The following is a 12,886-nucleotide window of genomic DNA, read 5'->3' as shown; positions in this document are numbered from 1 at the left end:
TATGACTCAATATCAAAAAGACAAACAACCTAGTTTAAAAAAATGGGCAGAAGACATGAATAGACAATCTTTAAAGAAGATAAATAGTTGGTCAACAAGCACATGAAAAATCCTCAACATTGTGAATCAACAGAGAAATGCAAATCAAAACCACAGCGGTGTATCACCTCATGCCTATCAGGGTGGCTGTCATCAAAAAGAGTCTACAAGTATTAAATGTTGGTGAGGATGTGGAGAAAAGTGATCCTTTGTACACTCTCAGTGGAAATGTAAATTGGTGCAACCACTACGGAAAACAGTATGGCCATTTCTCAAAAAACTAAAAATAGAACTACCACATGATCCAGCAATTCCATAGCTAGGTATGCATCCAAAGAAAATGAAAACTCTAATTCAAAAAGATGCATGTACCCCAATGTTCATAGCAGCATTATTTATAATAGTCAGAATATGGATGCAATCTAAGTGTCTGTCAACAAATGAATGGATAAAGATGCTTTATACACACACACACACACACAGAGAGACACTATGGGATATTAGCTATAAAAAATCAAATTCTGCATTTGCAACAGTGTGGATGGACCTAGAGGGTATTACATTAGTGATATACGTCAGATTATGACAAATACTCTATTTATCACTTGGATGTGGTATCTAAAATATAAAACAATCAAATGTATGTAACAAAACAGACTTACAGATATAAACTACAAACTAGTGGTTACCACTGGGGAGAAGGAAGCAGGAAGGGGCAGGATAGGGGTCTTCAATTAAGTACAAACTACTATGTATAAAATAAATAAGTAACAAACATATTATGCAGCACAGGTAAACGTAGCTATTATTTTGTGATAGTCTATAAAATATGATCAAATTGCCAGATCAAATTGCCAACATCCGCTGGATCATGGAAAAAGCAAGAGAGTTCCAGAAAAACATCTATTTCTGCTTTCTTGACTATGCCAAAGCCTTTGACTGTGTGGATCACAATAAACTGTGGAAAATTCTGAAAGAGATGGGAATACCAGACCACCTGATCTGCCTCTTGAGAAATTTGTGTGCAGGTCAGGAAGCAACAGTTAGAGCTGGACATGGAACAACAGACTGGTTCCAAATAGGAAAAGGAGTTCGTCAAGGCTGTATATTATCACCCTGCTTATTTAACTTGTATGCAGAGTACATCATGAGAAATGCTGGGCTGGAAGAAACACAAACTGGAATCAAGATTGCCAGGAGAAATATCAGTAACCTCAGATATGCAGATGACACCACCCTTATGGCAGAAAGTGAAGAGGAACTCAAAAGCCTCTTGATGAAAGTGAAAGTGGAGAGTGAAGAAGTTGGCTTAAAGCTCAACATTCAGAAAACGAAGATCATGGCATCCAGTCCCATCACTTCATGGGAAATAGATGGGGAAACAGTGAAAACAGTGTCAGACTTCATTTTTTGGGGCCCCAAAATCACTGCAGATGGTGACTGCAGCCATGAAATTAAAAGACGCTTACTCCTTGGAAGGAAAGTTAAGACCAACCTAGATAGCATATTCAAAAGCAGAGACATTACTTTGCCAACAAAGGTTCGTCTAGTCAAGGCTATAGTTTTTCCAGTGGTCATGTATGGATGTGAGAGTTGGACTGTGAAGAAGGCTGAGCGCTGGAGAATTGATGCTTTTGAAGTGTGGTGTTGGAGAAGACTCTTGAGAGTCCCTTGGACTGCAAGGAGATCCAACCAGTCCATTCTGAAGGAGATCAGCCCTGGGATTTCTTTGGAAGGAATGATGCTAAAGCTGAAACTCCAGTACTTTGGCCACCTCATGCGAAGAGTTGACTCATTGGAAAAGACTCTGGTGCTGCGAGGGATTGGGGGCAGGAGGAGAAGGGGACGAAAGAGGATGAGATGGCTGGATGGCATCACTGACTCGATGGACGTTGAGTCTGAGTGAACTCCGGGAGTTGGTGATGGACAGGGAGGCCTGGCGTGCTGCGATTCATGGGGTCGCAAAGAGTTGGACACGACTGAGCGACTGATCTGATCTGATCTGATAAAATATGAATCACTATGTTGTACACCTGAAACTAATATAATATTGTAATTAAACTGTACTTCAATTTTAAAAAGAAACTATCTAAAATGAAGTACATGGAGAAAAAAGACTCAAATAAAATAATCAGAACCATACTAATATATAACAATATCTATAGATCCAATGTATGTGTAATTGACATCTCAAAGAAAGAGGGGAAAGATTCAAGAAAATTACTTGAAGGAATAGAGGCTATTTGTCAAATTTGATGAAAACTAAAATTGCACACGTCTAAGAGGTTCAGCAAACCCTAACCAATATAAACATTTTTTTAAAAGGCACATCATAATCAAATTGCTGAATGCCAACATTAAAGAGAAAAATCTCAAAAGCAGCCAGAGGAAAAAAAGACAAGTACATACAGAGGAACAAAATATACCAGCCATGTGCTGAGCTCAATGGATGGTCCTTTCTTTGTCGCACCTGGACTGACCTTGAGCATCACCCAGAGTGTGCTGACTACTACTGCATTTCACACATGATTAGATGAGGTCTTATGGATGCTTTTCAAGCATTTTATTCTGGGTTGTATTTTTCCATTAGGATAATAGGATAAGGGTCTCTGCACATCCCAATTACCAAATCTTTAAAAGAATCTGCTGACACATGGAAAGTTTTAACCATCTACTATAAACTAGACCATATAGATACATAGGCTTTTATGAACCATTTTCTTTATTTAAATATTAATCTTGGAACAATATTTACATATGCCCTCCTGAAGTGTATGCGACTCTGTTGGGAAAGAAAGAGAAATGCTCTGTAAGTTTATAAGCATTGAAATATTAAGTGATTTCTCAACCTCTCTTGTCCATTTGATAAGTAAAGAAGCAGAATCAAGCAGAGAAATAAAAGAGTAGAAAGGCCCACATCTCCTCCCATAATACTTGTTTCTCAGAACCCTCTCAGAGACAGGCTGTCCTGGCAGGTCATAGTCATTCCTTCTCATGCCTCCCATCTGCTGCTGCTGCTACTGGAGAAGGCAACGGCACCCCACCCCAGGTCTTATGGATGCTTTTCACGTATTTTATTCTGGGTTGCATTTTTCCATTAGGATAATAGGATAAGGGTCTCTGCACATCCCATATGCTCAGTTCAGTCGCTCAGTCTTGTCCGACTCTTTGCAACCCCATGAATCGCAGCACTCCAGGCCTCCCTGTCCATCACCATCTCCCAGAGTCCACTCAGACTCACATCCATCGAGTCAGTGATGCCATCCAGCCATCTCATCCTCTGTCGTCCCCTTCTCCTCCTGCCCCCAACCACTCCCAGCATCAGAGTCTTTTCCAATGAGTCAACTCTTCACATGAGGTGGCCAAAGTACTGGAGTTTCAGCTTTAGCATCATTCCTTCCAAGGAAATCCCAGGGCTGGTCTCCTTCAGAATGGACTGGTGGATCTCCTTGCGGTCCATATGCGTCCCGTATCCTACTAGCTCCTAAATCCACACACCCAGTGCTGAGAGTCTACCCGTGTATGTCCAGTCACCAAATACCAAAGTGTCTCCTCTCCCTGAATTCCCTTTTTTATTGGATGGCATCATCATCAACCCAGATGCCAGGACCAGAAAACTGAGTGTCAAACGTAATGCCTCCTTTTTCCTCAATCCTCACATCTAATAAATTAGCGATCTCTGTCCAATATACCATCTACATATCACCTAATCCCTCCTCTTCTCCACATTCCCAACTTCTTAGTTAGTCTCCCTACTTCTACCTTGTCCTTTCCACACTTCAACTAGAAAGATGCACTTTTTTTCCTGCCCAATGTAACCATCGCACTACAGAAATGTTTCTGTACATTTACCTAGGAAGTTAATCTAACCTTTCTCACTTTAATTGTATTTTTATGCAAAACTTTGTAAGACTTACTAGGAAAAACAGCCAGTCCCTAAACTTCCCCACCATCCTATTCCCTTGATGCCCAATGACAATCACTTTTTATCCTTTTTAGTATCAAAATACCAACAGCATATTTATATTACTCTCAACAGCATACAAGTTCTTGATTTTTCAGATTTAGATATCATTTATTAAATTCCTATAGTAGAGAATAATGGTTTAGCTATCTTCCCAACCACTATCTCCCAAAGCCACATAAACACATACACACACACAAGCTTTCCTTCCTTCATCCTCTGGAATAATTATATTGAAATGCGGGATGGAATTCATAATCAGGTTAATGTGACTAGGACCATGTAAATGTTATTCACAGGCAGCCATGCAGTATACAGCAATTAAATTTCCACTCTTATGTAATATTTTTCTCTTGACTTCATAATTGGTTCCATTTTTAGAGCAATGTCAGGCTGAATAATGGCTCTCAAAGATATTAAGCTGCTATTAACAATCATTGGAACCAGGAAGTGTAACACTTTATGGCAATAGAAAATTTGCAGATTTTAATTAAGGATATTGAGATATGGACATTATTTTAGATTAACCAAGTGGGTAGAAAGAGATTCTACTACAAAAAAAAAAAAAATGTAACCTCAGCCAAGAGAGATTTGAAGGAGATAGGGTCTGGGAGCCGCAATGCAGTCCTGTAAACTAGAAAAGCCAAGGAAATGGATTGTTACTGAACGTTGCAGGTACTTGTTACTCATTCACTCCCCAATTCCCCACCAGCAGTGTAAGTCTGGTCTCAAATCATTCAACCACGTCAGCTTGGGTACCCGTTTCATCTTCTTGAGACTTTGCTCCTGGAGCCCTCCCCCAGTCTGCTCCGTCCAGACTGCTGCTCTGCACACCTCCCGCAGAGCCGATGGGCTGAGGACTCCCTTCACCACCATCCAAGTGGGTCTGGGTGACCAGACCCTGCTTCCTGGATCCTATTTCTCTCTCCCTCGCTTACTCCACTCATCCCCAGAGGAAATAAAACTGAAATCTTGCCTCTCTGAAATGCTGTATTCAAGAGTCATGCTTAATCAGTTTGGACACGATGGAACTTAAAAAGACATTCTTCTTCCTTTTCCTTCCAGCTTTCATTTTTACCCTTGAGAAGTTGAAAGCCATTCTGGTTCTTCATCTTATGTATGTGACCTCTTTTTCTCTAAAGGGGAGGTCTTGGAATCCTCTCTTTGGCCCCAGTGTTCTGAAAGTTCGTATTTAACGTGCACCATAATGGGTCTTCTTTGACGCATTGCACTGATCACTCAGGGGCTCTTTCAATCTGAAAACTCATATTCCTCAGTTCTAGGAAATTTTCTTGAATTACTTCTTTGATGTTTTCCTTTAATTTTCTTGTTGTAAAACTGTTAGTCTTAAATTTGGACCTCCACGTCTGGCTCTCTAGTTTTCTTACCTTTATTATTCCATTGCCCATCTTTTTTCTCCTATGCTACTGTCTGAAACATTCCCTCATTTTGTCTTCCAAATGCTTTATTAAGTATTTTATAGTTTCTATAATAACTTTCATTTCAAAGAACTCTTAATTATGTCAATGTCCTTTTCTCCAGTAAATTTGCCAGTCCTTATTGTACAAATGAAGTATCATCTCTTACTTCTATAAGAATATGCTCTTTAAAAAAAAAAAAATGTGTTCTACTTTTCTACACTTTTTCTTTCTTCTGAAGGCTTTGGGGTTTTTTTCTGTTTAATTTGGACTCTTGCTTTCAGGTCAAGGCTCACATCAAATATATCTGCTGATGGTTTGTCATACTGTCATTTTAAAGGAAGATACACTAAAAACCTGATTAGGAGTTTGTACACAGGTATGTGGCTTATCACCTAGTAGTCTTCACCACAGGCTTCCCTGGTGGCTCAGTGGTAAACAATCCAATCCAAAGTCTCCAATACAGGAGATACAGATTCAATCCCTGGAGAAGGAAGAGCCCCTGGAGAAGGAAGTGACAACCTTCTCCAGTATTCTTGCCTGGGAAATTCCATGAACAGAGGAGCCTGGCGGGCTACAATCCATGGGGTCACAGATAGAGTCGGACATGACTTAGCAACAAACAACGACAACAAGGCCTCAGCATAGTGTGTTACAACAGGGGCCAAGCCGTTCCTTTGCAGATCCCTAAATAACTTTATTTGTACTATGTTATTTGTATTGTGCAGATATTTTCCAGAATTAAATTTTTCAATTTTCTGCCAGGAGATTGGAGTGAGAGATAACTGAAAACCCAACTGTGACCATTTTAGAAGGCAAGGGATTTAGGGATTTTTAAGACAAGGGATTTGAAAGGGATTTAGGGTATGGATATCATTGTTCAGAATGCCAAAGAATGGATGCCTTCAAACTGTGGTGCTGGAAAAGACTCCTGAAAGTCCCTTGGCCAGCAAAGAGATCAAACCAGTCAATCTTAAGGGAAATCAACACTGAATATTTACTGGAAGGACTGATGCTGAAGCTGAAGCTCCAACGTTTTGATCATCTGATGCAAACAGACGAGTCATTGGAAAAGTCCCTGATGCTGGGAAACGTCAAGGGCAGAAGGAGAAGAGGATCTCAGAGGATGAGATGGCTGGATGGCATCACTGATGCAATGAACACGAACTTGGGCAAACTCCGGGAGATAGTGAGGGACAGGGAGGCCTGGTGTGCTGCAGTCCATGGGGTTGCAAAGAGTTGGACACGATTGGGAAAATGCACAACAGTCATTGTTCAGAACATCAACCTTCAGTTAATTCCCCTATTTTCATTGGAACCCCAAACTTTACATGCCTGGTGTTCCTAAGTACAGAACCCCACTGGCTTAACCTCTTCAGACACTGAGTTTCCATCTTATGCAGAAAGGTCTAGTTATATTTCTAAAAGCATGCACTTATGGCTTTCTCTTACATATTATCTCTCTTCAATGAGTTCTATTGCTCCGTGGGGAAAATTCACCTCACTAAGCATAACCTCCTGATCTGGTTTCTGATCACCTTTTCATTCTTCTATCTCAGCACATTTTCTCCCTCCCCAGTTCACCAACATCGTTCCATGCATCCCTGCTGTATGCGCCAGGTACACGGGGTGTGTTTCAGTTGTCTGCCTGGGCCCTGCTCTTCTAAACCTATAGGCCTTCTCAGTTGTTCTACCCTCTTCCAGTGACCAGTATTTTCACCTTTCTTTTACATGACTAACTCCTACTTACCCATTAGGTATCAGCCCATCTGTCACTTCCTATACAGAATTTTCTTTGACTTAGATAAACTGAGTTAGATTACATTATGTGTTTCCTCCAGCATTTTGTTCTTTTGCCTTCATAGACTTTATCATACTATATTATATATTTGATCTTCTATTAGAGAAAAAGAGTTCTTGAAGTGCAGGAACCTAGAATCGATCACAGTACCTGATGCATAGAATTGTTTTAACAAATATTAATTAGATGAAATGATTAAGGAAAAGAAGGATGGAGGAGGTGAGTGAGGAAGAAAAAAGGAGGAAGCCCTCAGGATTCTTTTCTTCCCAACTTCTGAAGTCCTTTCTTACAGTAAATCTGAAATTTTATAAGGTATGTATGGTTACTTTTCTCTTACTTATAAAACTAACATATCTATGAAAATAGTAAACTGATGTAAGGCATAATGGTGTGGATGGCCACATCCGTTTCATTTCAAAGCAAACTGGATGTTAACAGTCTAGCTCCCTATCTCAGAAATATATACTAAAAGACACCAGAAATGCTGGGCAAGAGAATATACTAGGGAAGCCAAGATCCAGCCCTCTTATTGCTTGAGGGGCAGAGGGGGAAGCCTGTGACTTCTGACAGTCAATGAATGGCATTATAAATAAAAGATGACAGACAATTGGATTTTCACAATGGGCCAATTTGGAGAATACAAGGAGAAAGAATTTTCTGTATTGTTCTTAAATACACATTTGGACTTTCCTGTTAAACCTATTTAGCAGTGAGCCTTTTAAGCATAAGCTCTTCCATCACCTTCTCTATAACTCCCTTCAGTGCTGAGTACTCAACACAGCAATTTCTCACTCTGTCTGCATCTCCACCTCTCCCTTTCTGAATGTTCAGGAAGAATATAAACCAAACTTTGGAATTTTAATTCATTCTTCTTTCAAGAGGCCCTTGTACCAGCTCTTTGCCCCCATACTCACTATCAAAATATACCCTTCTTCATTGGTTATATGTAATAGCTCCTAGGTAACTTACACAATAATCTTCTAGGTGAAAAATTTCCAGTTTAATCAGATGGTCGCAGTGCCTTCTCAGAGATATATTGGAACATTGAGTCTGACCCTGTTTAAACACGGCAGCTGTACTGAGAAGAACCCAGCTGCAAACTAGATGACCTAATAAGGCCTTTTTCATCTGTAGAATCTCTGATTATAGGCGTGTCATTTCTATTCCCATTCCAGAATAGCTTTGTTACTTTCTAAAGACTTAAAAAAAAATCTCATTTAGTTCTTTATGAGGCCACAAGCACGGAATTTAGAGAAGTTCAGGTTTAATGGCACACTTGACATACCATGTTTAGAGTCTCCATAGAAACAAACTTCATCACAGTGTCTGAACGTGTAACATTAACAACTAACACTCATGAAGAAAAACCCCTATATGGACACTTGCAGTGCAGCTTTGAAATTCCCATGTGTTCTGAGAGGCTAGTAAGAACTTTACCTTTAAATGGTAGTTTTCACACCAATAGGCCAAAGAATTTACAAATGTTATCCCAGAAGAAAATTTCTCATGTTATTTTAAAACACAAGCGTTTATGTTCAAATGACTTGCCTAGTTACGCTCAGAGAAAAGACAAAGGTGGGGAAGTAGGATTGGGGGAGGTAATTGTAGATCTGGAATTCTCATGGAAGAGCGATTGTGTTTTATTCCTCCAAAGAAGATTTGTCATGTTACATCAAGGGCCACTTTGACTTTGAGTCTGTCTCCTCTAGAGATGCAAGCTAAACTTCAGAAATCCCACTGTTTGATCATTTATACTAAGCTTATCTTTATGTCAGTGTTCCCCAATCAATCATGCTACTTTCCAGTTGTGCAGAAATGAGTTACCATATCAAGTTATCCTTAGACCTACTTGGAACGTTTACCTTTGGCTGGCCTCTGGGAACTTGGATTTCAGGAGGGTTTCCACCACCTTAACTTACAACTGGCCCACTGTGCCTACACTGCTTATACAAATAAAATGGTTTGTGATGAACCCCTGCTGTCCTTCTAAAAGTCTGGAATTTTGCTATTTGTTGGCAGATAGGCTGATATGATGATCCCCCAATAAAAACCCTGGGCATTGAGTCTCTAAGGTTCTTTCCAGTTGGCAGCATTTCACCTGTGCTGTCATGACTTGTTGCTAGGGAAATTGAGTCCTGAGTGACTCCACTTGAAAGCATGCACTTGGATTTCTTTGGACATCACTCACATACCTTTTCCCATTGCTGATTTTGCTGTCGATCTTTTGAAATAAACCACAGCCATGGGCTTCCCTGGTGGCTCAAATGGTAAAGAATCTCCATGCAATACAGGATACCCAGTTCAATCCCTGGCTTGGGAAGATCCTCTGGAGAAAGGAATGGCTACCCACTCCAGTATTCTTGCCTGGAGAATTCCATGGACAGAGGAGCCTGGCAGGCTATATAGTCCATAGGGTCACAGAGTCAGACACTACTTAGTGACTAAAACTTGCACTTTTCATGAAAATAACTGTATGGTGAATTCTGTGAAACTTCCAACGAATCCCTGAATCTGGCATAGTCTGGGTGACCCCCAACACAACATTGTAGTCACAGATTTTGCAATTAGAAGTCATTATTATCAATGACATTGTTTTTAACACTGAAGTTGTCTCTTGCTGAAATTACTAAAGTGGGCCCCTCTAATCTTTTAATTTTATGGCTGCACTCACTGTCCACAGTGATTTTGGAGTCCCCCAAAATAAAATCTGTTATTGTCATGAAATTAAAAGACATTTGCTCCTTGTAAAGAAAGCTATGACAAACCTAGAGAGCATATTAAAAAGCAGAGACTTCACTTTTCTGACAAAGGTCCACATACTTAAAGCTGTGGTTTTTCTAATAGTCATGTACAAATGCAAGAGTCGGACCATAAAAAAAGGCTGAGCACCAAAGAATTGATGGTTTTGAATTGCGGCGCTGGAGAAGACTCTTGAGAGTCCCCTTGGACAGCAAGGAGATCATACCAGTCAATCCTAAAGGAAATCAACCCTGAATATTCAGTGGAAAGACTGTTGCTGAATACTCCAATACTATTGTTCCAATACTTTAGCCATTTGATGCCAAGAGCCAACTTGTTAGAAAATACCCTGATGCTGGGAAAGATGGAAGGCAAAAGGAGAAGGGGACGACAGAGGGAGAAATGGTTATATGGCATCACTGACTCAAAGGACATGAATTTGAGCAAGCTCCAGGAGATTTTGTAGGAGTGAGGAGCCTACCATGCTGCAGTCCATGAGGTCACAAAGAATCAGACACAACTTAGCAACTGAACAATAACAATTCTAATGTGCATACTCATTTCTCTCCATTACTCCCAATAGAAATGCACAGGAATTCTTTTTCTGATCATGATGCCATGTATTATTTTCTCTTCTGAATCCTACTTCCAGAAGTCACTTGTAAAGCTAGAAGCTGAATGCATAACTGGCTGGCTTCACTCACCAGCGGCCCACCAGTACCTCAAACCCATTGTGTGTTATTTTTTTTCTGAGGTACTCTCTGTGTTCTCATGAACTTTGGAAACTTTTTCTTGTTCTTTGATTTAATCTAGAATAGTCTGAATTCTATTTGCTTCTTTTATTTTCATGCACAACACTTATTTGTAGTTACCCCGGCCTGGGCTCTCAAAGGCACTTGTTTTTCAAGACAAGATGCTCCTAGAAGATGCTGTGTTTCTTTGGCAGGAAACTGACAAGGCAAATGTTCCTGCTTGTCATAATAATCTTATTTAATTGGATTTATTAGAAAGATGAAGAAAAGATGAACTTTCCAGGTGGTGCTAGTAGTAAAGAACGCACGGGCCAGTGGAAGATGTGAGTTTAATCTCTGGGTCAGGAAGATCCCCTAGAAAAGGAGGAAAAAATATTTGGGGCAAGTTCCAGGGCAAGGCCACTCTCTTGGTACTTGACAAAACCCAGACAACAGTTTAGGAAATGTGATCAGAAGACCTATGACATACTCCACTGGGTTGGAGTCAGCCCCATCGTTAGTGTGGTGCGTGATGGGTGTATTAGGAATAAGAACCTGGCTTTCTCTGAAAGCACATGAAATCACACAAAGTTTTCAGGAAACTTGGGAAACCAAAGGAGAAACTTAAGAACCAAGAACCTTTTAGACTGACATAAGTCAGTTCAGCTCTTTAAATCTTGCCAGTTAAACTTCAGGATTGCAGCCTCAATAGCAAAGAGAGTAAATAGCAAATGAGAGTTAAGCCTCAGGAAATTCTAACCCTTCTGCCTAAATCCCTTAGCTCCAAGTCGGCAGGTTGAGCCTATCCCTTCAATAGCCTCTCATGTCCAAATGCTATTCCCAGTTCTGACACCATGAACAATTGCTATCCATTATCTGGTCACCAGGTTCAAAGACCAGCCTCATCACTTATTAGCTGACTGATACTGACCAAGTTAATTATGTACATAATTTGTATTGGGCCTCAGTTTTCTCATCTGCAAAATGCACATGATAATAGCATCTTCCTCATAATGTTGTTGTTAGGATTAGATGAGTTCATATATAATTAATACTTATATCACTGGCTGGTACCTTGTAAGCACAGGAATCTGATTATATTTTATCATTAATATTTCCATAGCCACTTGAGATCACAGCTTTCTTTTCACAAAAGTTAAATGCGTATTTCCAAAGTTGGCAAAGGGCTGTATGACCCAAACACTCTCTTCGATGGTTGAGTCATTGGAAGAAAAAATATTTGACTTGAACGTTCAAGAAGTTAAAAAAGAGAATCCAGCCTAAGTTAGAGTGAGAGGGCAGCAACTGCGGCTGGTTTGTGATATGGCTCAATCCTTTACTGAGAGCTAAAAATGGCAGCATTTTTAAAGATTTGACATAACTCTCAAAGCCCAAAATGTTCTGTGAATTTTTTTCCTCAGCTCAGGACAGCCAAGCATGAAAGTTCCTGGAAGCTTCTTTTTAGTTTTATTTTGTCTACACCACCCCACCTCAGTGCCAGGGAATAAGTCAGCATCCAGTCACTGTGACAATCTTGATGCAACACATTAACTCATCCAATTGATTGGTTAAGAACCCATCAAGCCCTGCAGATGCTTTCTTGAATCCCAGGATCTCAGTATTTGGTAGCATTTAGACACCTGCTGTTTAGTAGCTAACTCATCTCTGACTCTTTGCAGTCCCATGGACTGTAGCCTGCCAGGCTCCTCTGTCCATGGGACTTTTTCAGGCAAGAATATGGGAGTGAATTGCCATTTCCTTTTCCAGGGGATCTTCCCAACCCAGGGCTTGAACCTGTGTCACCTGCTTGGCAGGCAGATTCTTTACCACTGCTCCACCCAGGAAGCCCATTTAGAAACAAGGTGTAAAAACCCAAACGACACAGCCTCTAAGCATATGCCAAATGGAGCTAAGTTTCCAAGAGGTTGTAAGAAATGGTAAATGCATTTACAAGATTTTGAGAGGATTTCTTCCATATGAAGTGCAAAATGTTTCATCATTTGGTTAGTCATAAGGTTTACTTAAATGCATATTCAGGCACAGCTTACTATTTTAGCTACATGAACTATTTTAGGCTTAAAACATAAATCTCTGAAACCAAACATAGATAATATGAATTTTCTTTTTTAGACTGACAAAAGGCCCACCCTTCATGATTTTGTTTCTTAAAGAAAGCCTTTCCTTGGTTTTGCTT

The sequence above is a fragment of the Bos mutus genome, chromosome 16, assembly GCF_027580195.1.
Source record: "Bos mutus isolate GX-2022 chromosome 16, NWIPB_WYAK_1.1, whole genome shotgun sequence".
NCBI lineage: Eukaryota > Metazoa > Chordata > Mammalia > Artiodactyla > Bovidae > Bos > Bos mutus.
The sequence above is the reverse complement of the archived record's forward strand: the minus strand, read 5'-3'. Positions refer to the sequence as shown.